This window comes from Amphibalanus amphitrite, unplaced genomic scaffold (genome assembly GCF_019059575.1).
Source record: "Amphibalanus amphitrite isolate SeventyFive unplaced genomic scaffold, NRLGWU_Aamphi_draft 000247F_arrow, whole genome shotgun sequence".
Lineage (NCBI taxonomy): Eukaryota > Metazoa > Arthropoda > Thecostraca > Balanomorpha > Balanidae > Amphibalanus > Amphibalanus amphitrite.
Window position 1 is genome coordinate 568,529 of NW_024881742.1, and position 25,879 is coordinate 594,407.

The following is a 25,879-nucleotide window of genomic DNA, read 5'->3' on the forward strand; positions in this document are numbered from 1 at the left end:
AAGCCATTTGGCGGTGGCTCACACCACAGCTGAAGGCAGACAAGCCCGGGTGTTACGGCCTTTTCACAGCCAAATGAGAAGGGGAGTTGATCGGAGGACACGTTAATTGTCAGTTTGCGGCAGTAATCCCAGTTCGATTTTCCCATGGCACCATTTCCCATGGCACTTAATTCTGAAACCATTTCCATCCTTTGCCCAGCAACCGGTGTTGAAATCTCCAATTATCCGCCCTTACTCACACATACCCATAACTCACACATACCACGGTTGTACGACTTCACGAGGCGGACCGGAGGATATCTATCCCCTGATCATTCCCCATGATCATGAACCGTAGGGCAAGGCGGTGTGCAATTGCAATCAGATGCTGATACTCAGATGCTAACTTTTTGTCGACATCATAACGGTTCTTGAAGAAAGGGAGCCAGAATGACCGTGTGATAACTGCTACATACGCTACATGCAAACATGCATTAATTTAGTCATCTTGGTGAGTTGAGACTGAAATAAAGTCGCTTGTTCAGCTCGGTACATCACCTTTGACGACTGGCAGTCAGTTCGGGATCAATGCAAGTCGCTCCTTCTGAAGGCCACCTTTGTTCATATTCATCGAGTTGAACATGAAACAGAGATGTTGATCAGTGGGTGGCGTTTGTCACACAGGACACCAACACAAGCTGACGAGTGGATGGCGTTGACCTGCCGGCCCCCAAAATAAATCAGTTGGGCAAACTAGACTTCTGGAATCAAAATATGGAGGCATCAATAATTTGATTCTGGTGGGAGGAGCCATGACCAAATATGGGCATGGAATCAATTTTTTATTCATTTGGGTACACTTATGACTTCAAATGCATCGTTACGGTTGAAAAAGGCCAATGACGGTGAAATTTTTCTTTAAATAGGTAGAAAAATGTGGTAGGCATGCTATGCAAAAAGCGTTACCTCAAAACTAAGTTATTGTCCCTTTGGCCTTGTGAATGGGAAAAAGACAGAGCCACTGTCCATCACGTAAAAGATGTTTTGGGAAAATCACACAGTATTTTATTTTTGTATCATAAATTGCATACTTGACAAGAAGTATTTATGTAAAATGGCAAGATGAAATTGAAATAGCAAGATGGGGGGGGGGGGGGGGGGGTGAATGTAAAGTACAACAATGCTATAGGTATCTGTTGTGGTGCTGAGGATAACACTAAATGGGAATGATAGCAAGATAAATGCTGTATTCTTACCAGCCATTGCAATTGTTGCCTGTTAACATTACCAGTGAAGTGAATCAAAATAATGATTAGCCAGCTGAGCGAGGAATCAATATTTTGATTATCTGTTCAAAGTGAATCAATTTATTGATTGACTTTCTCAACCCTTTAGAAGTCAGATTACTATGATTAAAGCAATATTATTGTGCTCAGTGGAGAGTTGCAACATTTCTGTTCAATATTGGGCATGTTCCTTCTTGCAACACTGGCTTATTTTTAGATGAATGGTGATTTAGAAATGGTCTACATTTATGCCCAAATATGGTCATGAAGAATCAATTTTTTGATGCCTCCATTTTTTTATTCCAGAAGCCTAGTTTGCCCAACTGAAATCACCACACTCGGCAGCACCAACACTGACACGCTACTTCCTGCATGACCGCAGTCAACCAATTTACGCGTAGGGGAAGGTGGGGTAAGACGGACCAGCTAAGGTTTGAGGCCGCATATCTTGCTACACTGCTCTCGTAATTCATATTATTTATAGTCTTCGGAATGCTCAATCCTTCCTCTGTTGATATGTGTAAAGACTAAATTTCAAATTAAAGACATCTAGGTGGTGGATGCTCTTAAAGAGGGACATGTCAAAAACTCAGACAAGAAAAAACGTGGGGTAAGACGGACCACCCAGCAGTGCCTGCTATCCGTTCATGTGTGTTACACTTCTCCTCTGTACTCTTGTAAGAAAAAGTAACCAGAATGGTAAAATAACAAAATGAACCTTTATTCTTTACTCATGTGTGATGGAAGTGCAGCTAAAAGCTGGGAACATGTGTGTTGATTGTCGTTTGGCATGAATGCATGCTAACTGAGCACTTGCATGCATGGCTCACATGCAACAAAGACTCCTTCCTGAAAAATTAGCTTACTTAAACTTGTGTCAATGTTTTGGAAAAGAACTTTCCATGTGCAGGGTACAATGGACCACCACAGGGTAAGATGGACCACAGTGGTCCGTCTTGCCCCAAATCTAAATTCTGTCATTATCATGACGTATATGTCAAATAGCCCAACATTGCAAAACCTTGCCTTTCCTAAAGTGTGACTATAACTAAGTTTATAACTTTGTTCTTCACAGTTAAGTGCAAAATAGAAACTAATCATGCAAGAAAGGCGCCGTAATTGAATCACCCGTAGACCTCTTATATTAGATCGGTTTGACGAAAAACAACATTTTTCTCAATAACTCAAAAGCTATGCATCCTAGCAGCATGAGCTCTAGGTGGCCATTGTTACGAAGGAAAACAAACATAGTGAGTGCATAAAGCAGTAGATAACAGCAGCGGTTCAGCCGGGAGGGCTGGTGGTCCGTCTTGCCCCGCTGGGCCGTCTTACCCCACCTTCCCCTATTGCTACGAAAAACAACATTGCAAACAAAAACAACATTTTTCCAGTTCCTTACCTTTGCCTCGCACAGGTAAGGAACTGTGCGAAGGAACTGAAGGAAGGAACTGCGAAGGAAGGAACTGCGAACTGCGAAGGAACTGAACTGGTAAGGAATCTTCCACACCTTATCTAATCAAATATGCCACGTCCACCACGTTCCTTCTTCTCCCGCGACTTGTTGCTTCGCGCGTCTCAACTGACAGGCCTGCCCCCTGTGAGAGGGCGCGCTTTACGCTGATTGGCTGAGACAGTGACGCAGTTTTGATCTCGGCTCACGCGCTCTGACACCGGCCGGCCCGGGGATTACCCTGCACGGGAGAGGGGTCTGAGGAGGGTGAGGGGGTGAGGCGAGCGACCGTCTCTGCGGCCTGGCAACAGCACTGCAGCTCAGCCAGAACAATTGGAGGTTTGAAATATGCTTGGGCCGGTTTATCAAGTTAGGTACGAGAAGAAAGAATGCTCATGAATTCATTTTTGTTGTACTGAAAGACATTGGATATTTTGTTGCATGCAAACATATTTCGATTTTCGAGTAACTTAAGTGTGATTCAGCAACCAATCACCAACTGATAGCAACAAAGAATAGGTTCAGTAGCGGCGGAACACCTTGCCGGGCACTGCCGACTTTTGGTCCCATTCTTTCCAGGCAACGCCCATAGGGCTAATGTTAAAATGCCAAAATAGGGGGCACGGTGCCCCGGTGCCCTCCCCGTTCCGCCGCCTATGAATAGGTTCGTGCTTAAATTCCATCAAAAATGTGATTGAAGGATATAACCTTACTCATTATCCAGCGCAAGAAGAACGATGTTGCAATTATCTCAACTTCCAGAATGCTATCACGAATTTGTACATACATACATGGTAATGGTCCATTGAAAACTATCTGCCTACCGCTTACTGAAGACGATTCAGTTTGTCAGTGCGTCTGTAATTCCAACAAGCACACGGTCCAGCCGCCACTCAAAACTTTTTTACTACCTCCTGGAGGATTCATTTTCATCAAACCAGCAAGATAAGAGTATATTGAAAGGGTAACTCTTTGCTACCATTATGTGCATAGTAACGGTACGTGGTTGATATGAACTTATTCGCCAGCGAAGAGTATTATTACCATGTAAATATCAATATTACTCTCGCGATCCAGAACATCACGAAAACTCTTTCCTTTTGGGTATCGTGACTCGTGTACAGATAGTCGTTTCATGCGTGGATCTTGTTTACCCTCGTGAAGATGATATTTGAAATGGAATCACTCAGCCAATCAGAAACGAGATCGGCCGTTTGCGGTTTGAAGGCCGCGTGCATCTGTCAGTTTTCGACCGTTGGTCTCCGAGAGCGGATGTGAGCAGTGTCGGTGCCGCGCGGCGTGGCCGTTGGTGATTGTGCTTGCGTGTTGTTCATCGCCTATAGAGCCTCTGTGGACATTTTATTGTAAGTACCGATGTGCTAGAGCATTGCATGCCGCTGAGTGGTGTTAATTTGACCTGGTTAACAGGACCCCGTGCACGGCCACGTGGCCTAGGTTGTGAGTACGTACATTAATTTTGTTGTGATGCTACAAGTTTATGCATTTTGTGGTGACTTTGAAAAAGCCTTGCACTGTAGTGATCCAGTCTCATTATCTCACGCATACGGGCGACCACCCAGGAACGCCGTCGCTCTCTTCAAATATTGTGCGCTGTGCCTTATCCAATATGAGGGCGCTGAATGTCTTGTATTCACATTCAAAGTGCATTCAAGCTGTATCGTGGTGTTTATTTACCGCTTGTGCATTGCTGAACGCTTCGTATAAATTCGTATGCATAAGTGGAGAGTCTCACAATGTTCATTGCTGGTGTGCCCCTCGTATTGTTTGTACGGAAGCCAAATATACATTGTTGCTCTTGAAGCATGTTTTTTTAGTTGGTGAGCTCCGGTTAACAGAAGCTTCGTGAAGCTTCTGAAGCAAGCGTCTGTGAGTCTGTTACCATCCTCTGGGGGGTTTACACTAAAGGAAAGAGTAAACATTACCATGTGACAAAGGGTAGGCCAGAAGAATACACTCTCTGTAGGAGGGTAAAGCACAGAGTAGATGATGCGTTACTCCCTAGAAAAGGGTTCCGTTTAAGATTTACCCTTTCAAAGAGTGTAACCCAAAAAATGTTACACTCTAGACAAGAGTAAATCAAAAGAGTTTACCATTCAGAAGATGGTAAAAAACGTCTGTGTGTCATGTTACCCCTCCCTGGCGAGTTTACTCTTCATGAAAGAGTAAAATTTACCATCTGGAAGGTGGTAAAAAACGTCTGTGTGTCAAGCTACCATGCTATGGCGGGTTTACCCTTCAGGAAATGGTAAAAAAGTTTTCAGTGTGTTTGGATGAGAATCAGTGCCGTCAACGGCGGGCCCCCGGGCGACCTCGAACCCGACGGCCCGGCCGACCCGTTCGACCGGCTGCGCTGTCCCAGTTCAGGGTCAATGACCCCGGCGGCTGACCTTCGCTCGCGCTGAGGTTGTCCAGCAGTGAGTCGGCTCAGTCTCATACCACGATCGGTTTGTGCCGTTTCGACACATTTGTTATCAGATAACTACGCCGGCTTGTAAATTCGTGCAGCGGTGGGGAGGGTCCATGTTTGGTCGTGCAGTGAGCAGTGCGAAGTAAGCAGTGCGCAGGCCGTGTCGCGCAATATGCAATGATCATGGATCATGAATAGGCGACACAGATCCCCCCCCCCCCCCTCAGCGGTGATCAGCCGCGGTTCTGTTCTGGCAGCGGCCAGCCTGGGAGTGACGACACGATCACGATCTATCAAGACGGGAGGAACGGCCGCGGACTGGGCTTGGTCAGGGGTTCAGGACTGGGGGGGGGGTCGTCGCCCAAGGTCGAGCATGAACCAGAGCCCCCCCCCCCCCCCCCCGGGGTTGATCGGAAAGGACAGTGACCCGCCGGTGGGGGGGGGGGCAGCTGAGCGCCCCCAGCGCTGAGGCGGTGTCGGGTGACCACTGCTGAGTCTGCAAGTGCACAGTGCTCCGTTCAACGGCATAGGTCAACGGCCGCCCTTCACGGCGACTGTCACACCGACACCTCGAGACCGTGACGGCGCTAATGCTGGCTCTGTGACGCAGGTGCCCTGGGACAGCAGGTCAAACGGCTTCACTCGGTTCACATGCGTCATTTGCCTTCTTTGTTTGGATTGCGATATCGGCCATGTCGGCTGGTTTATTCCTGGTAAAAAAAAAAAAAACGCCTTCTAACACTGCGAGAAAACATAGCCATCCAAAAGGTTAGGCTTACCTACTTTAAAATTCCTGAATGCGCTCGGGCTTCGCTTTCCTATGCCTGAATTTCTCAACGCGTTCGGGCATCGCTTTCTTATCTTATGGCTTATTGAGCAGATGGTGTATTTCATTTAGTTACATAGATCGTCGACGGAAGATCCCATTGTGAAATTAAATAAAATTCATTTTCATGCATAAAAAGCAAACCTGTGAAAACTTTTTTGAACGTTCTAATACGTCGTAAATTGTAAAAGGCCCTATTAAAATTGTCTTTAGAAAAGAACGGTAATTTTACCTTTTTCGGTCACTGCGAGCCATAAGCCTGTGTTCCCTGAATGCGCCTTGGGATTCCCACCAGGCTCTAGCTTGGAGCTCTAGCTGGCCTTTCAAACTTCTAAAAAAATGAATTAAATTTCTACTTAAACTGTTAAATAGTTAGGTACACTCGGGGGCAGATTGATGTTCCACCAGGCACCACTCCCTACCCATCAGGCTCCCATGGCTCAGGACTGGATGCTGCCAGTGGCAGCACTGGCAGCACTGGCACTGGCAGGCAGTGCTGAGCAGTGCTGAGGGCAGACAACACTGGCAGCAGCCAGTGCTGAGCCATGGGAGCCCGATGCGTAGGGAGTGGTGGAACATCAATCTGCCCCCGAGTGCCTAGGTACCTATTGCACCTATCATCGTTGCATTGCATATCATCGTTGATTAAAATGTTACATTATCAAAATTCTCGTATACCTTTTGCATGCCATTTTACATAATCACTCACTCAAAAGTACAGTTCGGCTGAGTCCCGGTCACATTTCGGTCACGTCCGGGTGAATCTGGTCCGTACCCGGCGGTACATACTGATACATACCCCGTACATCAGCAGTGTCGAGTCGTCCGTCCAGTGGCGCCACCTACCGAGCTCAGCCGCTCGCCGAGCCGCTGCCGCCGCCGCCTCGCCCCTGCGACCGAGCCGGGCGGCGTTTCCTGTTTACAAGTGTCACGTTTTGACCAAATGTGGGCCACGCGTTGCAAAAAGGCGGCTCGCAAAAACGCGCGTTCGTGAATAAAATGGACAAGGGAGGGGCCTTGGCGGGCGGCGGCGTGGTCGGCGGCGAAAAAGTCTGATCAAACTCGGTGTGGTAAAAAGTGGACGGCCCGTTATTGAAATGGGCTAGAGGGCGATGCGTGCCGCGAGGGTTCGATAGACAGTGTGGTGGTTGCCGCCTTTGAATGCTACTTCTGCTCTTTATACCTAGATCCGGTCCTACGCCTTCCCACAACTTTCCCTTTTGCGACAAATAATGACTTTTTGCGCCTGCCGCCTCTCGTTATTCTTATATCTTGCAAAAATCAGCTTTCGGTATACCTATCAATGTACCGGGTGTCCCAAAAGTAAGGTCATGATTTAAAACTTAAATATCTCGAGAAGTAAGAGTCCGAATCACTTCCAATTTTAACACGTGCAAGGTACATCAATAAAATTATTTTCTTGCATGCTTAAACCATTTTTGATCACAACTACACCGAGCAGTAGGCATAAAACTGAGAAGGTCGAAATTCAACTCTTAGAGAGGGTCCGTCATTAAAACAAAGGGTAAATACCGCCCAGTTTTCGGCCCTAAGCAGACCCTATCAGCTCGCCCTATCTCTGAACTCATGCATAGTTTCGCCTCAATCGGTAAAACGTCAGAAAAAAAAGGTATAATGTACGCACAGGGCATGTATACTTAGCCACCTGTGCTTCGAGGTCCTGAGGACGACAGCGGGAATCGGGTGACAATAAATCAAGAGAGGTGGCCGAGAGTCCTCCCAGTGGTTTTCCGCTCGTCGCAACGCAGCTGTGCCGACACCATCAGCCAGCAGTAGTTTCAGCAGGATGGAGACTATGATTGCCCCGTCCTGAAGATTATGCATTGTCTCCGAGAGTGGATGTGAGATCCCGTAATTTTCAGTCAGGGCAACGCCATTGAATGGCCTCCGCGGTCACCTGACGTTACACCTTCATATTTTTATTCTCTGGATACACAACAGAAAGAATGTCTTTTAGGACAACCCAACGAGCCGGGAAGAACTAAAGGATGATCCCTTCGAGCAAACATAGGCGGCATCTCACCAGAGAATCGCTCCAGAATAGTGGAGGAAGTCAAACGTAGTCTATTCATGCACGCGACCCGAAATGGTAGCCATGTAGAAAAGCAGCAAATGTGGGGCTACGAGCCAATGTATTGACTCATATGTATGTCAGAATAAAATTTTATAAAATGCTCTTTCATATGATGTCCTATTTATATCTATCCATCGCGTATTTTTGGCAGTGTGGCCAAAACAAATGATGACCTTACTTTTGGGACACCCGGTATAGGTACGAATGCATGTAGGCATGTGCGACTGCGTCGCCAGCCAGCCCAAGTGCAGCGCGGGTGCGTGGTGGCTCCCTCGGCCGTCCGTTTACGGTTGGCGTATACCGTTCCGCGGGCGTGGGTGGCTGATAGTGGCAGTTGCCATTGATTTGTCATGAGTCAGCGGCTCTGACCGATTACCGGGGCCACTGTAACACCCAGCGCTGGGGAGGAGGGGGGGAAGGGGCGGGGCGGGACATCACCTCAGCCGGGCCCGCTATCTGCAGGCTCGCTGGGCCCGGTGCACATCGATTGCTCTAGTGCTGGTGAGGTTCGCACCGGGCGCAGTTTGCACAAAGACCAGGTGACGGCCCGGTTCCTGAAATCCATGCGCAGACCGATCGCCGCCCCGGGGTCTGTGGCTCCCTCCCCTCCCTCCCATCCCCCTCCCAACGGCGCCAGTGACGATGCAGCAGCATGGAGTCACGTGACCTCGGCTCGGTCCCCGGCGGCCGGTCACGTGATCTGCACGGGTCGACGCTCACAGCCGGGGTCAGAGGTTATCAGAGCCTGCGGCGAGAGGGGGGAGTCTGCGCGTGCGGCGGCGGGGGGGGGGGGGGGGGGGGAACAGGGTGCCATCTGCCGCTGCAAGACTGCAGCGCGCCTGGACGTCATCCGACTGACTTGCAGGCTCTCATATTGAGTGGTAATTTCCGCCTGGGCTGCTGCTGCCTGCGCTCCCCCTCTGATGACTGCGCACTGCGCACATTGGCCTTGGTTTGGTGGGAGATGTAAGCGGTAATGTTGGAGAGGCGTTATTCGAACCAGTCATTTGAACAGCTTATTTAATCGCTGACTTTCGATTTCTGGCTTCCCTGAGTTTTTATGTTCTTGACGTTTCTGTCCGTGCGGATGAACGAGTCTTGTGATCGATTTCCACCCACATTGCTTCCTCATTATGCAAGATCTCTCTCTCCCTCTCTCTCTCTCTCTCCCTCTCTCTCTCTCTCTCTCTCTCTCTCTCTCTCTCTCTCTCTCTCTCTCTCTCTCTCTCGCTCTCGCTCTCTCTTCCTTTGCCCGTCTATCTTTCCCCATCTAAACGTTTTGAGTTTCTGCCGGGCGCAACTACGCCATCTTCGGCTCGGAGCGCGGCGGGTGCACTGCGGTACAGTATACTTTCAGGCGTTTTCACTAGTGTCATCTAGCGGCGAAATACGTGAACTCTGCGTAAGGCTGGCTGGCGGAGGGTGCGTCAGGAGCGTAGTTTTCCGCCGAATATTGACATGATATTGGGGACTTCAGCTATGCAATAATGCTTGCTGTATTGCTCAGCAATGGCAAGAAGTGCCTACCTCTCGCTCTTGCTAGGTATCAGTTATAAGACGGCAATGACTTGGAGACCGTATGAAGGCGCTACATTCGTTTGGTGCATTGGATCTCAGACGTCATACATTTGCTTTTTGGGAGCGTTGGCTAGGAATTTGTTTATAAACCTTCATCGGTACTCGTGAACCCCATAACACTACTGCACCGCACCCTGTCTGCCATGAATGCACTCTGCAGAGAAGCATCTCCCCTTCAGTTACCAATGTGGAACAGACTATCTCAGAACGACGCCATCCCGAGCTGCGACTTGCAGCCGTCTGACCCCAATCGAGGTCATGACCCCGCCCCTGTCCCCGCCGTCGCCGGGCTGTCTGATCCTGTGCCTGGCCGACCAGCCAGCCAGACGACAGGCGACCGCAGCTCGTCCCGTTTGCGGTTTGACCCGCTCTTTGAGCTCGGCCGCTCCGGTGCAGCATCTGTGATTGGGTGGCTCCACCGCGGCCTCGTTGGCCCGTCTCGTCTCATCCGTCTCGTCTGGTCCGTCACAGGCCGTCTGGGTGAATCTGTGTCGTCTGTGGCGTGACGGAGTCGGCCGGGAGTTTTGGACCCTCCCGCCGCCGCCGGAGCTGCGTCTGGTCGCTCCGGCCGACCTCTGACCCACTTCCTGTCGGTGACGTCATCTTGCATGTCAGACAGCTGTCGGCAGGGGACCGGCAGCCGGCACTCGGCGCGGCCGGCGCCGCCACCGGGCCCGTGTCGCCGCCAGCAGCTGCCCAGCCGGCCGTCATCAAAATCCGAGCCTGAAACCGTTACCGCTGTGGGGACAGGATTAGTGTGCAATACGAGGCTATCGTAAAATCGGCTGCTCGTAAGCCATCAACAATGCGTAAATCTGTGGCAATCGGATATTTCAATTTGCGTGAAATTCAATTGTGACAGTGCCACAAATTATGTAACGCCGAGAGAGGACTTTAAGTCAGCTGATCCGCCTTTTCACATACCTCCCGCGTCACGCTAACGAGCTGGCACGCGACAACGTGCGTGCGGCCGTCATCCGAGCGGGGGTGCCGCCGATGACGAGCAGCGGGCGTCATCGGCTCGTTAGGGCTCCAGGGGCGTCATCGGCGTCATCTGCCGGCGATGACAGAGCTGCAGGTGGCGGCGCCGCGCACCAAGGCCGTTCCGCGCCGCGGCACGTGCCAGGGAGCGATCGGGAGCGCTTCGACAGCCAATCACCGGTCATTATGTACGGCTGATGGATAGGATGCCGGCCGGCCGGCCGCTCTGCCCATGATGACGTGCTGTTTAGCCGGGCTGTGAGTTTGAGTACCGGACGCGCAGTGTGCTGACAAAACTGTGGCTGGGATCGGTGAACTGGGAGGGACGGACCGCTGGGTGTCCCGTGTCAATGTGGGCCGAACGGTAAGGAAGAAATCACCGATACCTATATCGCTTCAAACATTCACAAAACAGCGCACTATTGCTCCATATTTTTTTTAATGCGGATATGTTGCGAAATGACCAAAAATGTCCCTAGGGCCAACACATGTAGAAATTTCGCACTGATCTTGAGGAAGAGAAACTTTTGATCACTTCATTGTTTTTTTGTCCCTTTTATGCATGAGTTTAGCTACATACATCTTGTTTTATAACCATGCGTCACGTACGTCTGAGTTAACCACGCATTGATCGACGATTGGGGCTGCCGTCAAATAACTTCCTATAACAATTTGCGAGGTAACAGGAGGAAGCTGGTGAATATGCCGTCCACATCTATTGCATAAATCTTGTAGTGGTTTGTCTCTGTTTATGAAATTCACCCTTAGTAGAATTTAGAACGATAGCCTCTACCCAGTTATTAGCTCCGACTTTCCCGTGACGCCCGTGAGTGAGCGTCTGTTTTTCGTTCAAACGTGGTCGATGAAGAAAATATTATGCTTCACAAAAGACTCAGGAAGCTCTATTCATTACCCATAATCCTCCTTCCACGGCACTTCAAAAGGGTCTTCCCAGCCTTCCCAGCCTTCCTTCCTCCCAGATCTATACCGCAGATCCAATATAGGTCACTCCGGGGTCCGTCCAGCGGTGCCGTTGTCTTGTCTCTGGCGGACCGGAGACGCCGCCCGCCCAGTGCACCTCTCCGGCAGGTGATACGGCCGTGAATTGAGCCGGGACCACCTTGAGGGGCGCTGAAAGGGCGCTGAAAGGGCTCATAAAGGGCGCTGAAAGGGCGCCCATGAGCTCAGGGTCGCGGCGAGAGATGTGATTGGGCAGTGCCGCCCCCCGCTGAGAAAGTCCAAAGACGCCCCAGCACCTGCGTCACACACACGTGGCCGGAACGCGCGGCAAGTCTGCTTCTATAGGATAGCTGGTCAGATTTGAACGGATCCACGAGGCCGGGGTCAGGTGGGTGGGGGGGGGGGGTCTAGGGGACACAGCTCTGACCTCGGCAGGGGGCGAGACGTCTTAGAATGGCACTCCGGAACAGGCACGAGCGACTGGTCGCTCCTTTGTGAAAGCAAAGGAAGTCGTAAACGGGGAGACGCTCGGTACTCTTGTTCACTATGGTCGTTCGTAAATTATAAAGGAGACCATTTAGTAAAATTTAGGTTATTGCTGTGCCGTGTGCGTGTCTAGCACACCTGCCACTCCTTAGACGCCTTAGTCCTAACTATCTAGTTCTAACCGTACCGGCGAGCTAGGTGCTAGGCTCATCATTTCCGCTGAGTGCATGCGAGCACATCACAAGGTGTGAGACCCGCAGGCTGATGCCACACAATGCGTTACATTGTCAAATTATGTCTCGTCATCTTGCGCCGTATAGCGGTGCAGTGCAAAACAACAATCATAGTCTTCGTCATCATGCTATACTTAGCCGTTATGCAATCTGTCATCGTTATCCAGCATTTATCTGCAAGTCACGTCGCTCACTTTAGAACTGTTTGGAACAGTATCTGTAACGCAATCTGAACAATGCACCAGTTTACACGCACGTCCGCGCGCTCGTAAGCACGCACTTGGCCTTGGTATCAGTACAGTAGATCATTAAACCTGTTAGCAAACGGAAGGAATAGAGAGTCGCCGTCCGCATTGGCAAGGAAGGTCTATTGTCAGAACATGCTATACCTATTTATACCATAGCTATCTATCTTGAGTCTCGTGCGTACTTAGCTAGACATTGATTTGTAATGCATCATATTCTGATCATTTGTCAACTGGAAACAAAACTGTAGATACAGTAGGAAACGCACCAGGAAGTTTAAGCAGTTAGACCGCTTTTTTACATCCGGTTGGCTGCGCTCGTACGTTTTCCTGATGGGGTCAGAAGATAGGGTCTCTCTCAGCGCGTTGGTCGACGTACTCCGCTCGGAAGTACCGGGTGTCCGGTGTCTCTGTCTCTGTCGTGGCCCAGATAGAACGTCACGCGGCACTGCAGCTCTCTCACTGCGGCCGGTTAGCACCGCTCCGCCGGTGTGCGAGAAGCTCACCAAACATTACGTCACGTGTGCCTGAGCTGCGGCCTCGGCCGGGCCGTTACTCGGGGCTGCAGCTGACAGCTGTGGCGGCGTTCCGAGAAATTCACCGAGCTCGTCAGAGCTGCGAGCTGGCGTACTCTGTCGGTGTTTGGTGCAGGTGGTGACACCTATTCAGGCGCCGTCTGCACCGCCGCACAGTGCGGACGGTGAGCGTTTTCTCGGCACCGACGACAGCGTCGGCTGGGAGATCATTACCGCGGCCCGTAGCTGCGGTGAGCACCGTTAGAATTCGAGGAACGTTCATTCATGGTGGCTAACTCATCCGGTGAACGGGTTAGCCACCTGCAGGCCTGTCGTCTGACCTCGTTACGCTGATCCGGTCCTAGGGACGCCCGTGCTTATGATTCTTAAAATCCGTTGATCATCGATCGGCCATGATGAAGAGACCTACATTTTGACCTGCTCGGGATACCCCACCATTCCGCAGGTGTGTTTCTCTGTCATCATGAATCCGTCATGAGCCATGACCCAGAACTCGGCGCTCATGTCAGTGACCGGGCGGAAAGAAAGCGGCGCTCGGCGAGGTGGCTGGTCGGCGCGCGCGGCTGACTTTCACGGGCCCCGGCCGGGAGCGGCGGCAGCGGTTTCACTCATTGTCAAGTGCACGGCCGACGGTGCTGCCGGAGGTGCGGGAGCGGCACTTTCACAGCTGCGCCGCTCCCCGGGTCCTTAGAGACTGTACGTCATGGGCCTGGCCGCCTACCGACGACCAGGGGAGGTGCCTGACTCAGGGGCGCTGATGGGTGGACACGAGTTTACACAGTCCTTAGTTTTCAACGTCCTCTTCATTTGACGTTTGCGTTGTGTGACCATCGAGTGCATCTATCATCATTATCAAATGCTCGTCCACTATCCGAAATACCTATTTTGTTCTTCCGGCTTCCGGCCCATTCGTCGCAAGTTTTTTTTTCATCGTCCGCATGCCTTATCTTTTTAACGAACAATAATGAGCAAATAGCAATACATATTGAACTGTGAGTTGGACGTTTGACAACGACTGATTCCTTATTAGGATATTAATTGCAATTTCAGTAACAATGAAATAATGCGAATAATATACTCACCTGGTGTATGGTAGCATTTTTCACTATTGATTCCACACATTACGACACTGCTGCTCTCAACCGGTAGTGAATCATTGTCATCGCCAGTCGCATAACCTGAATGTTACCGTTTAATCGTTTGCCTCTGCTATCAAGCGGTGTTTCTGTTTTTACCCCAATAACTATATTCCGTAATTTCAAAGCAATTCATCGCTGATCATCGACTGGAGCAAATGTCTGGAAGCTATTCCACTTAGAAGCAGCCGAGCATCTATAATTTTGTTTATACGTGGATCCGTCTGGGAATGCGCCGCTGTATATGCAATCTGAAGGTCACAGGTCAATCCAGCATTACGTTTGGGGGCGTCTATAAGAGCAGACTTTGATTCTGATTGATTCTGATTCTGAATGGTTGTTTGCTAGATAGTTGACCCGGTCTTATTCTGAGTAAACTCCGTGGATTGCTTGCAACAATCATTCTATCTAAGGAAACGAAGAAAAAAAAACATTTATACATTTAAAATTCATACGCACGCAGGTAAGCACATCATCCGTTGTAATTTATGTCAATGGTCACTGGTTAGGTAAAAAATGCACAAATTCGGGAACATGCTCTAGCTGCTGACCGGCTGTCCAGGTGTCCAGGTGACTGATGAAACTATGTAAATTATCCATTCAATGCGAAAATGTACACTTTGAATATCTACAACCCCTCTGCTCCTGTCACATGGCACAATTTCTCAACACGACTCAATTACCACATCTATTCAAATGTGCAGTACTGGAACGGTCGGCATGCCACTGCGGGCTGTACCGGGGGCAATAACGATCTGACCTGGCCTTTCCTGAGTCAGCCCCTGGCACCGACCGGCACGTGCCGACATGGTCAGACTTTGTGTGACCCCGGCGAGCCCGGCGAGTCCCTGCGGCGCGACCCGAGCGGAACCCCGCGACCTTGCGCAGGGTCCGAGCGGCTGCACGCCGGCCGGCTCTCCCCGCGCACGGCCGTCTCGGCGCGGCGCGACTTGTTGTGCCGTTGCGCCACTCCGGAGCGGCCGGTTCGTTGGCCGTCGTTCTGCAATGCTGCAGCTCCGGCCCTGACCCGGTTGGCTGCGGGCGGCAGATCTCCGCGGCCACTCGATGGTCAGGTCGCCGGCCTTGACGGAGGCCTCGGCGGCGGCTCCAGCGGCTCCGGACGGCGCCCGAGGCCGGCCGGGTCAGCCCGGCCCGCCGGACTCCGATCTCCTCCCCACTCACCCGCCGACCCTGGTGACAACTCAGTGGCGCTGCGGTGACAGAGGCGATGTCGTCTTCCATGACATCACCGCTCCTCCCGGTGTCCCCGACCCGGCCGCTCCTCCGCCGCTCCAATCCTGGCTGCAACAGTCTTGGTCAGTGGTCACTTCTGCTTTTAAGTGCTATTTTTATCCAATTATTCATTATCCGCCCAATCATAATATTATCTATATCTCGTTTGTTTTACGACTGTCCGTTGTTGACAATATTGTATTTGAACACTGTAAGGCGTCAGTTTTTACCCTCGATAATTACACCATCGTGTACATACCGTACACTTATTTTCATCGAGATTTTCAAACATACATTGTAAAACCAGCACTTTTATCCTTTTCTCCTCTCTCCACCTTTTCTTCCTCTGCCTACCCTTTTCGCGTCTGTCTTCGGCCACATTTCCGTGACCCTTGACCCGCCTGGCCGTCGTGCCACGCGGTACAGAGCCGCCAGAGACCGTGCAACGGTCACCATTCCCCTTCTCCTGTGACCCTGCCGCAGCCTGTGACGCAGCCCTGTCCCTGCAGCCCTGCCCCTGCCCAAGTGAAGGTCGGTCACAGAGCTCCGAGCCATGACCGCGTGGATAACTGCGCGTCGAACCCGACGCCACACACCTGGGTGCGGCGCGTGGCTGTGATTCAGCCTTGACGCGGCGTGACCCCATCAGAGGAATTTCCGTGGAAGGGCTGACGCATCTTACCGTCCCCCGACACGGGAGGTCGATACGACATAAGGTCGAACGAGAGAGTAGAGACCTCTCTGTTTTTGCAAGTTCAGTGGCCAGTCTTTAATACACCGTGGGTGACTTCATGTCTTTGTGAGGTGGCTAAGCCGACTGTCCCACTTACGATACTTTTGTCGTAACTCGTAGTACTACAATGTTGTGGTACTCAGAATCACTCAAGGCCTTGTGAAAACTGCAAACCAATATCGCATGATGTCGTCGGCAGTTAAACATTTTCCTCTAATTTAGTAGAATGCCAGTGAAATGACTATGTGTCTTATGTCACTTCTTAGTCATCTCCGTGTCATGTTATTGTTACCTGGCCATGCTTCTGGCTTCTGCTCTCTGAAGCAAAAACAAAAGGCAAGTAATGATGCGGGCGATAAACGGCTGCCTTATTTTATACACGTTAAATATGTTTCAGTTTCCCATCTGTCTATTTGTCGAGTTCATTTAATGATTCGGCATTTATGCTTATTTTTGGCATCTTTTGATGGATAAAATTATAAAATGATATAACTATTATACGGGCATGTTAATTAATGTATGTAAACGTACGCACGATATAAACGTGGCGTTTATCATTTACTCTTGTCTACTGCATTTCCCGCCTAAGGTTAATCACCACCATTGTCTCCCCGCCCATCCATGCCGCCCCTGCCGCCCCTGCCTCCCCTGCCGCCCCTACCTCCCCTGACGCCCTGCCGCTCCTGGCGTCCGACGCCCCGCCGCCCCTGGTGGTGCGAACAAACTCTAACTGGGTCAGCTAGGCATTGGCCTTAGGTTTTATCGGGCACCGGCGAAAGTGCGGCGACGCGGCGCAGCGGCGGCGAGCGATGGCGCACCGTCTCACTTTCTTCGACGCGCCGCGTCAGGAACGCCTCGATGACTCAGCAGGGCTGGCGTGTTCGGCAGAACAGGGGACCGACCAGAGCAGGACAGAGCAGACCCGGAAAAAGCGTAACTGAGTCAGATGGCTAATTCATAAAAAAGACATCCGGGATCGGGTCCAGGCCAGTGCAATCTACTCGTAAAGCGATACGTGCTGTAGCAGCCCTTTCATAGTTTTTTTTTTTATGAAATGCAATCCGTTTAGCTGAAATTTTCATAGCAATGTCCAATATCCTTTTTCCCTTTATATTAAAAACAATTGTGCATTAATTTATCATTTCAATGCCTTTAAAGCATCAAATGATAATGACTCCTTGCGCATTCGACCTAGAATGTCATGATCGCCCATAAGCTGAAAATTCTTGTTTTTCGTTTCAGCGATGCACCGGAGGAGGAGAAGCATTTCAAGATACCGACGGAGCTGATCCAGCACGTCAAGATGCCGTCTGACCTGGCGCAACAGGTCAAAATATCGGCCGCCCTTTCACAGCAGGGCAAACTGCCAGCAGGTAAGGACGGCCTGCAAGGCATGCTACAATCATGCCTTCATCATACGTGCATCACATTTATCAAGCGATTGCAGGGTCTCGTTAGACCCATCCATTACAACCGTACCACAGCTCTTATTTCCGCCGTTGGTTATAGCTAGTCGCTGGTGTGGATGGTTGGTGCATTGCGGCGCAGTATGCATTCAGTGACGTGTTCTGCGGCACAGTCTGCATTCAGGCGCCAGCGCCGCGGCGGCGGCACTGCACTGCAGAATAACGTAAGCGAACACGGTCCTTATAGGCATTATCAGCATTTCAAAACACGTGCTTAGAAGAACAAATGCTGACCTTTCTGGAAAAATGCTGATGGTATGAAATATCTTCAAGTTTCAACACATGGAAAATAAAGCTCAAGGACATGACCTTTCAACAACGTGAAGCATAGTTGTAACATTGCCTGGATCATGCTCGCATTTTATTTGAACTTTTAAGAACACCATGTAACCAGTGCGCTGTGCGCGTAGTTTCACACCTCCCATTGCGACACCAAGTAATCCTGGGTGGGCTGAGTGACCTTTCATTAATGCCGCCTCTCAGTCGTCTTACCAACCCGCCGCGGCCGGCCGAAATAGTACCTATGTCGTCCCGGGGTTATCTGCGCTGTAAAGCCATCAACCCGCTCATTTAACAGGGAATCATTGTGTGAGTGTGGAATGTGTCGCGACCCTGGCGGCGGGGCGGCGGCGCGGCCGGTGCGTGCAGCTGGCGGTTTTTTGCCGTAGGTCGTGGGATGCGCACCCGAAGAGCGAGTGACACGCCGGCAGTGGTTTAATCAAGTCGCTGATTAGGTACGCACGCTCACAGACCCGCCTTGTTGCTGGGAAGGGTGCAGGGGTGGTGTGACCTGACCTGGGACATAAAACGGTAGTAGGCTGGAGGTTACGTAGACATATAATAAGATGATATCATGACTTTCGGCTTGGGTAAGATAGTGATTGAAAGTTTAAAGGAACTTGTCAGAATGTTTTTTTATGGACTATCTTCAGAGAAGTAACCAAACATTATTTTTTAATGTACCTAAGGATTAAATAGTTATAAACGCACTTTTCATCAGTGACTGCATAATTATTCCTTTATCCCGGCATTGAGTTTTTATATGAGGTTGGGATTTTTACCGGTATGGTAAGCTCTGCACAAGCGACCAACAACTCAATTTACGCAAACTGCAAATTGCGCTATTCGCGTGGCACATGTGACAGCCACCTGCACACGGTGCGGCCGATGGCTATCAGTCTGACGGGGCGTGTTGCCACTGCACGTCGGAGATGACGGCTTACCGTGATGGACGTGAAAGGTTGTGCCGAACGGGCAGCGGCGGCGCGGCGGAGCGGGCGTGCGTTCAGGTTAATCACCTGGGCCACGATATCAGGCCAAGCGTGGACTGGCGCTATGGTGTGAGGCAATAGCGGACAGTCCGCCGGCATGCACCGCCATTTCACACACATATAACTTGTAAAAATAACTTTGTTTCGCCAATGATTTTTTGTGGGTCCAGTGTAAGGAAATGTTCTCCAATGGTCCTGTAAGTCGGACAACGTTGTGCAACGTGCTTGCATGTGCGTACGTAGGTACTTTAATCCACAATTACAAAGCGTTGTCTTTTAAAAACCCTCTTTGAATTCATTGCCCTGGTCGAGGCATCTGACTTTGCAGTCGAGTGTTGGCCTTGCAGAAGCCTTGAAAGCGGGCTTTTTGCATTGCCCTTCGTGGTCAGCCTGCTGGTGGATAGCGCGCCTTCCTGATCAGTCATCACGAGGGGCGATTTTCCGACTGCCAAGGCTGGTGATGTGGCCTAAATGCCAGTCCCTGGGGCTGTCCTCTGGCTCCGGCAAAACAGCCCTCTGTTTTTGTCCCATGTTGACTGCAACAATCAGGAGGGTGAGATGCCGTACCCAGCCCGGTAATTATGCAGCCTCGGCACAGGATACCGGCAGTTGTTTGTAATGTGATGGTCATTCTCGTTGCGTCGATGCGTTTTTGCCAGCATCTCTGTCGGGGAATTTCAAACATCTCCGTCAAAGTCTCGGTAAGATAATAGCTAGTTTTCGATGCCGGAACTGTTTGTGCACAGACGCCTAACGGTTTCGTCGATACGGCCGACGTGTTGCAGAAATATGCGTGCAGTATTTGACGTTAGTAACCGTCACTCAGCCGACTACTGCAGTCAGCGTCAGCAGTCAGTCGTCAGCCGTCAGCCCTCAGCCCTCAGCTGGGAGCCTGGTTTTGTTGGTCGTATGAGTCAGGGTCGGGCTGTAGTTTCAGCAGTTATGCCTCAATCTTCGCAACATTTAAAACGTGTAATTGATCAGCCTTTACCCGGATTTCCCGGAATATGTGCGCAATTTATCATTATCAGTGGGTGAACTGTAAAAATGTACTTTCAGGGATTACATAAGTCACATTCTATTCATTCGAAGCTATTCTGCTCATTTATGATACACCAGCACTGGTCAGTTCTGTCTGTGTCGGTCCCGGTCCCTCCTTCCCTGGCCTTCCGTCCCCTCCCCCCCCTCCGGTCAGTGGTGGGTCTGTGAGGGAGGGGGCCCCCCTCCCCAGCCGTGCGTCGTTTGACCTCGGCTGTCGGACTCTATTTGAATACGTCACCAGCGCCAGTGGCCACCAGCTGCAGCCGGGCCGCCCCCAATTCATCTGCGGCGCTGGCCTGTCCACCGGGACGGCACGCGTCGCTCCACCAGCCGGGCTAATCAATGGTCTGACCAGAATAGACACGGCGTCTAAATGGGGGTCACGCTGGATGCGCCCGACCCATCGGCCACCTTGGACCGCCCGCCCGCCGCCCGCCGTCCGCCCGCCCCCGATCTACCAATTATATCTCCAGCTTCTGCACTATTTAGCTGTCGCTCATTAGGGTGCATTACGCACGTGGGTCGATTTTTCACCCACGCATAATTGCCGACGCTGAATAGCTGGCTCCAAACGCAAATTAGACGCAGTCCGGCGGTGGGAATCGATGCGCAATCACAAAACGAAGCAAATAAATCAAGCGCGGACTCGGTGGAGCGAAACGCGGATATGGATCGGAGTTTGACAGCGGGAGCCGAGGTGGGTCTGATGGGTATCAGCCACTAGTGGAATGGACAATACGGCAGAGCCCACTGCCGGCCCTGGACCCGGTGCGGGCGGCTGGGGGTGGCGTGTCATCCCGAACTGCGCTCCAGCTGCCATCGACACCTGGCTGCCTGGTCACCTGTCGTGACGCCTTGCGGTGACACGCGTGACACCTCACCGTGATCCCCGTGACATTCTGCACTGTACGGTGATATCTGCTGTACGTGTATGGCGACAGTGCATAAGATTCTCGTTATTGTAAGCGTGATTACCTTGAAACAGAAGATCTCCAGCTGAAGATGCGTTGAACGAGTCAGTACGTAAAATAGTCGAAGAGTTATCTTGTACTACTTTCAGCTTACTAATTAGCAGCAGTACTTTCAGCTAAGTTTTTTTGTACTTTTGAGCTGCCGTGAACCTCATTATTCGCCAATACGAGCCCCTCGTCAATACCATGTCCCTCGTCATCCCAGTATCACTCGGACGCCCCACCGTATGTAGACCGAGCGGCTACTACACCAAACGCGGTCGAGCACGCCGGTACTCCAGAGCCGCGAGCTCAGAGTACACGGAGCCAGCCGTCAGGGGCGGACTCTGACCCCGTCAGGTCGTCAGCACCGGGGCTGCTCCTGCACTTCTGAACCCTCAATGGATGAATAACGGTCACCGATAGCGGAACCGTCGAGTGGTTCAGGTGATAGCTTGCATTTGTATGCAAGGTTATTTGCAAGTCGTAAAGCATTAACATATTGGACTTAAATGTTAATTGTTGATTAATCATTTTCAGTAATTAACATTTAACTATGTTAGAGTCTGGAAATGTAAATTGCACATACAACACCGTAAGCACAAAATAATGAAGGTACTTCTAATCAGACTTCTTTCCGGAAAGTTATGATTGCGCGCATCTTAGTTCCTTTTCGTTCAAGAAATATTTGCGCTGTCATCGCCTGGAAAGTCTGCCGTTCGCATTATTTCCTAAGCTTCTTGCTAGCATGTCCGAAACTGTGACCATAGACTGTGTTCGCCGCCATTAGAAGTTGATACCTAACTATTACTGCACTACTAATAACTGCACTTTTTGATTTAATTCCGACGGCAACAGACAGCTCGTCTCGTCATTGTCTGATCCAAACTGTAGCACGGTCATTCGCTATAGTGTAAGAACGGTGACCATGCGATACGACGAGTCAGGGGAAGCGACTGGGAAGGAATGCTGGCGAATAGACATTACTGGACGCCGTCTCCGAAAAAATGTCTTCCTCCAGGCTTGGAGCAGTGGTTGGGAGTTTCAACCCTTCCTGAGTGCATTTCCATTAGAATGTGCTCCCGAAAGGGGAGAAGGCTTTGGCCATCAATAGCAGGTTTAGCGATGCCCTTGCCGACATCCTAAAACCGGAAAGCTCTCAAGAATTATTTGTGTGGTCGTCTAGGCTTTTGACGTTTCTTCAAAGCGGCAACGCGAGATTTTGGGAAGGGGTGGATTTATCCGTCCGATAGAAAATTTACCGTTGATAAAAATGCATCGGTCGCTGAGTTTCTCTGAAAAGAAGTCTGTTCCCACGTGTACGTGTTTGAGTTCCCCTTCACCCTACGTCATTGCATCCCCAATAAAAACTGACCCCGTTTGGCCAGAGGGACACCCGTTGTTCCACGACATTCCAGCGCCGTTTCGCAACCGGGCTATCCTTCAGGCCATGTCTGTGTGGCGGAGAAGGGCTGGGACGTCCTGAAACCGGCAATCTGGGTGGTATCACTATCCGGTGTTCCGTGCCGGATCTGCTGTCCATTTCAGCCTTCATCCCATGGTCAGAACGCAGTTACATCAGAGTCTAGTGCCGTAGTTTTCACTGACTGGGAGCTACGTCTGCTTCCAGCTTGCGTGACCTAAAGCGCGTGTCCTGCGCGTGTGCGTGCTCGCGGTCGATCGACTTTCAGCGTGAGGTCGTGAGGATCAGGAGCCCGCCCTCGTGACAGTCACGTGCCTCGCCCGGCGCCATGCGGCGCGGCCATCGCTGTCGCAAGGCTGCGACCCAGTTTCGCCTTAGTACCGCTGTCGCGCATGTTTGCTCACTCCTGCCTCTCTCACGCACATGCGTGTGGAGGCGAACAGTCGAGAACGGCCCCCACTCGAGCCGCCGGGGCCGCCGGCTCTCCAGTCCTCGGCTCGGCGGCTCTCGGACCTTGGACCGCCGGCGGCCAGGGCCGCCGCCAGTGCGCCGCCGGCTCGCAGCATAACAATACTGCCCCTGCATGATGGACACGAGGAAGTGGTCTGCGACGCACGCCAGGCCTACCTGTTTATCACGAAACTGGCCGGCGCGCCGCAGACTGACTGGCAGCAAGGTCGGCCTGCACGCACGGCCCTGCGCGCCGACAGCCGCTCCTCGGCAAGCAAACGTGCGGCAGACCGAGACCCGGCCTGTGGGCCGACCCCGTCCTGCCGGCGGCGCGCGGCCTGCCTTCCCACGACGGCCGGGTGAACCGTTAGGCGCCCCGCGCGGTCGGCATTTGTTTGTTCCGCACGCAGGAGGGTGGGCTGGCAGAGATGTCAGCCGGCCGGCGAGGGTGTGCGTGGCGGAGGGGAGCGAGCGGGAAGGGTGGAGGGGAGGGGAGGAAGTGGGGAAGGAATCCAAGATGGCGTCGAATGCGTGCGGTTTATTAGGTGGAAATTATGGCATTGATAAATGGGGTGAAAAACCGTCATGGTGGGGCAGTATTTTAATTAGCAGCGTGCAATTTTAATCCTTTGACATAGGGAGCAGTTTATGGTAGCGTGACTCAGCACAGCTAGGGTCTTGTCTGTTTCAAATGCAAAAATAGACATCGTTTTTTAGGTCACGTCAAAATTGGGAGCATTTTACTTCGAGTACAATGAAGTACCTACATGACTGAGCTTTCTCACCCACGTTCGTCTGCGCATTCTCAGCGCTTACCCTGGACCTGTCGGCAGTTGTAACTGCCTCAGTTGCCGGGACATTTCGGCCGCGTTTCCGCGAGGGGAGCTGTCAACTGTTGAACGCTCTACATGGGGCGGTCAGACGTCTGTAAGCCAATAAGGCTCCCCTGGCCGGGGTGTCCGGGGACGCGGCGCTTCCTCTCTGTCCTGCCGTCCACCCGCCGGGATTAGCGAGTCATCGCTTAGCAGTCTGATGGGATCAGGCGCGGCTGCCGATCGCCCCGGCGATTAATCCTATTGTCACCCTGAACGTCCGGCTTTGTCTAATGACTGGACGGGATGGCGATATGCGGTGCAAATGTTCCGGTCGGAATGAAGCAGGAAAGATGGGTTTCCAGTTTCGACATGATATGCGGCTATATGGTTGGTTTCTAGTATTTTTATCGTCAATGTAAGTCGCACATTGTGATAACTTGTTATTGAATTGGAACGCTTAGAAAAATGTTCGAACAGAATGAAGCATGCAATTGTCTGCATGCCTGAAAATGTTCGGTAGGTAATTTCAACTGCAGCCGATTGTGCAAAGGCTCAGAAGGTCATGGGGTTGATTTCGATTATGAAGCTTCCGGTCCGCATGAAACGTTTCATGCTGGTCAATCGTGCGTTATATGATGGAGGAGCAACGCAGAAAATCCACCGACGTCGTCACTCGTCTACTACAGTGGCATGCATCATGACCTGGGACACCCAAAGAGTGCTTTCTTTAAAAGCAACATCCATTCGGAGCTTCCCTGAGGTCCCGCTCGGACACCTTTGTCCTTTACCCTGATTGGGTCCGGCCCGTGGCCTTTTCAATGGGTGGAGCTTCCGGCTGGGCATAACAGCGGCGGCACCGTTCGACCGGACGTTCCATGAACGGTGCGCGCCGGGGGCGGCACGGGTCAGGCCATCGGCCTGTCTGGCCTACATTCGACCCGTCCCCCACCTGGGCGGCCAGGTCGCCCCTCACACACCGCCCTCTTGTTCCGGGAACCCCTCGCAGTCGCCGCCGCCGCCGCCGCCGCCATCGCTGACCGCAATCCGCCACTGCCGGCCGAGGGTGCCGGCGGCGGCGCGGCGACACGACCTCTGCTGCTTGCTGCCCGGCCGTGGTGGGGAGTAGCTGGGAGCAACGACCTGTCCCACTGCGATCAATAGCGCGCCGCGCGCCGCTCGCACTTCCGGGCGGGGTTTAGGGTCGGCCCGGGCCGCGCGGCCGCCTCTGGCTGCATTGATTCGCGGCGCACCCCTTCTGCCGGCGGCCGGCCGCGGTCGAGTCGCGGCCTTCCGCTCCAGGAGCTCCCCCGGCGCAGAGGAGCTTCCTCCTCCCCGGCGGGGGAGGCCGGGAGGGGAGGGGCAGCCCCACGCGTGTGCGTGCGCCGTCCCCATCGCGCTGTGGCCCTGTCCTCGGGGAGGCCACGGCTGCTGTCCTCGGGAGGCCGCGGCTGCAGCAGAGCGCCGGTGACTCATCGCCCGGGTGGTGTTTACGGTCTCCAGCCTCGTGAATTGTGTACGATGCTGCTTCTTTCGCCGGCATGCAGCATGCTCTGGCAGCAGGCGGTACCTCAATCGCCACATAAGTTACTCTCTGCAGCCTGAAACCATCACGTATTTGGAACATGTCTCTCACCAGCACTGCTCAATACTTTGAGCCTTATGAACTTTTAAACTAAAAGTAAATATAGCTGTACGCCATTAGGCTGTCCGACGCGCTAGATCTACGCGAATCCTCCGAAGCCTACAGAGCTGAATGGATGAGTAAATGTGCACTGAGTGACCCCCGATGGAGCATATGCCCTACAACAGGTCACGAATGACATTTCCGGTCGTATTTCGGCGAAACGGTCATCAAACCACCATAGCCTGCCACGGCGTGCCTTCCGTACATGACCTGGAAGTCCGCCGAGTGACACCCACACGACTGCCCCGTGTTGTTCATTAACCTCCCCCTTCCAAGGGCTAGCGGCCCGCTATGTACACAATCGATCTGGCGCGACACACCCACAGCCCGCCCTCCACCCCCACCCCACACCCAGTCTGGAGGCCCGGGGAGGGGGGGGGGGCGCCGGCGGGGGGCAGTGACCGCAGTATCGCCGTCCGGAAGGCCGGCACCCACCAGTCAATCGTGTCCCAGTTCGCAGCGAATGAGAGCCCTGCGCGTGTGCGTGGCGCTGCGTGCGCTATCGGTGTGCACACTGGCGCGTCCGACCGATAGTGGGTGCGTGGCGTGACCCCATTGGGGCACCCCAACCTCCACGCCGAGGGCGATGCCCTC

The 25,879-nt window shown here is 52.1% G+C and overlaps 1 protein-coding gene across 1 annotated transcript in view; it reads right to left on the minus strand.

Annotated features, from left to right (window-relative positions):
- The window catches only part of LOC122386323, a 60,672-nt gene extending 57,868 nt beyond the window's left edge, over nucleotides 1–2,804 (minus strand). Inside the window, exons 1-2 of the mRNA XM_043375394.1 lie at nucleotides 2,665–2,804; nucleotides 538–594 (exon numbers count right to left, since the gene is read on the minus strand). The gene's annotated coding sequence lies outside the window, so the exon portion shown is untranslated. The remainder of the gene's footprint in view (nucleotides 1–537; nucleotides 595–2,664) is intronic.
- Between the last annotated feature and the right edge of the window lie 23,075 nt (nucleotides 2,805–25,879).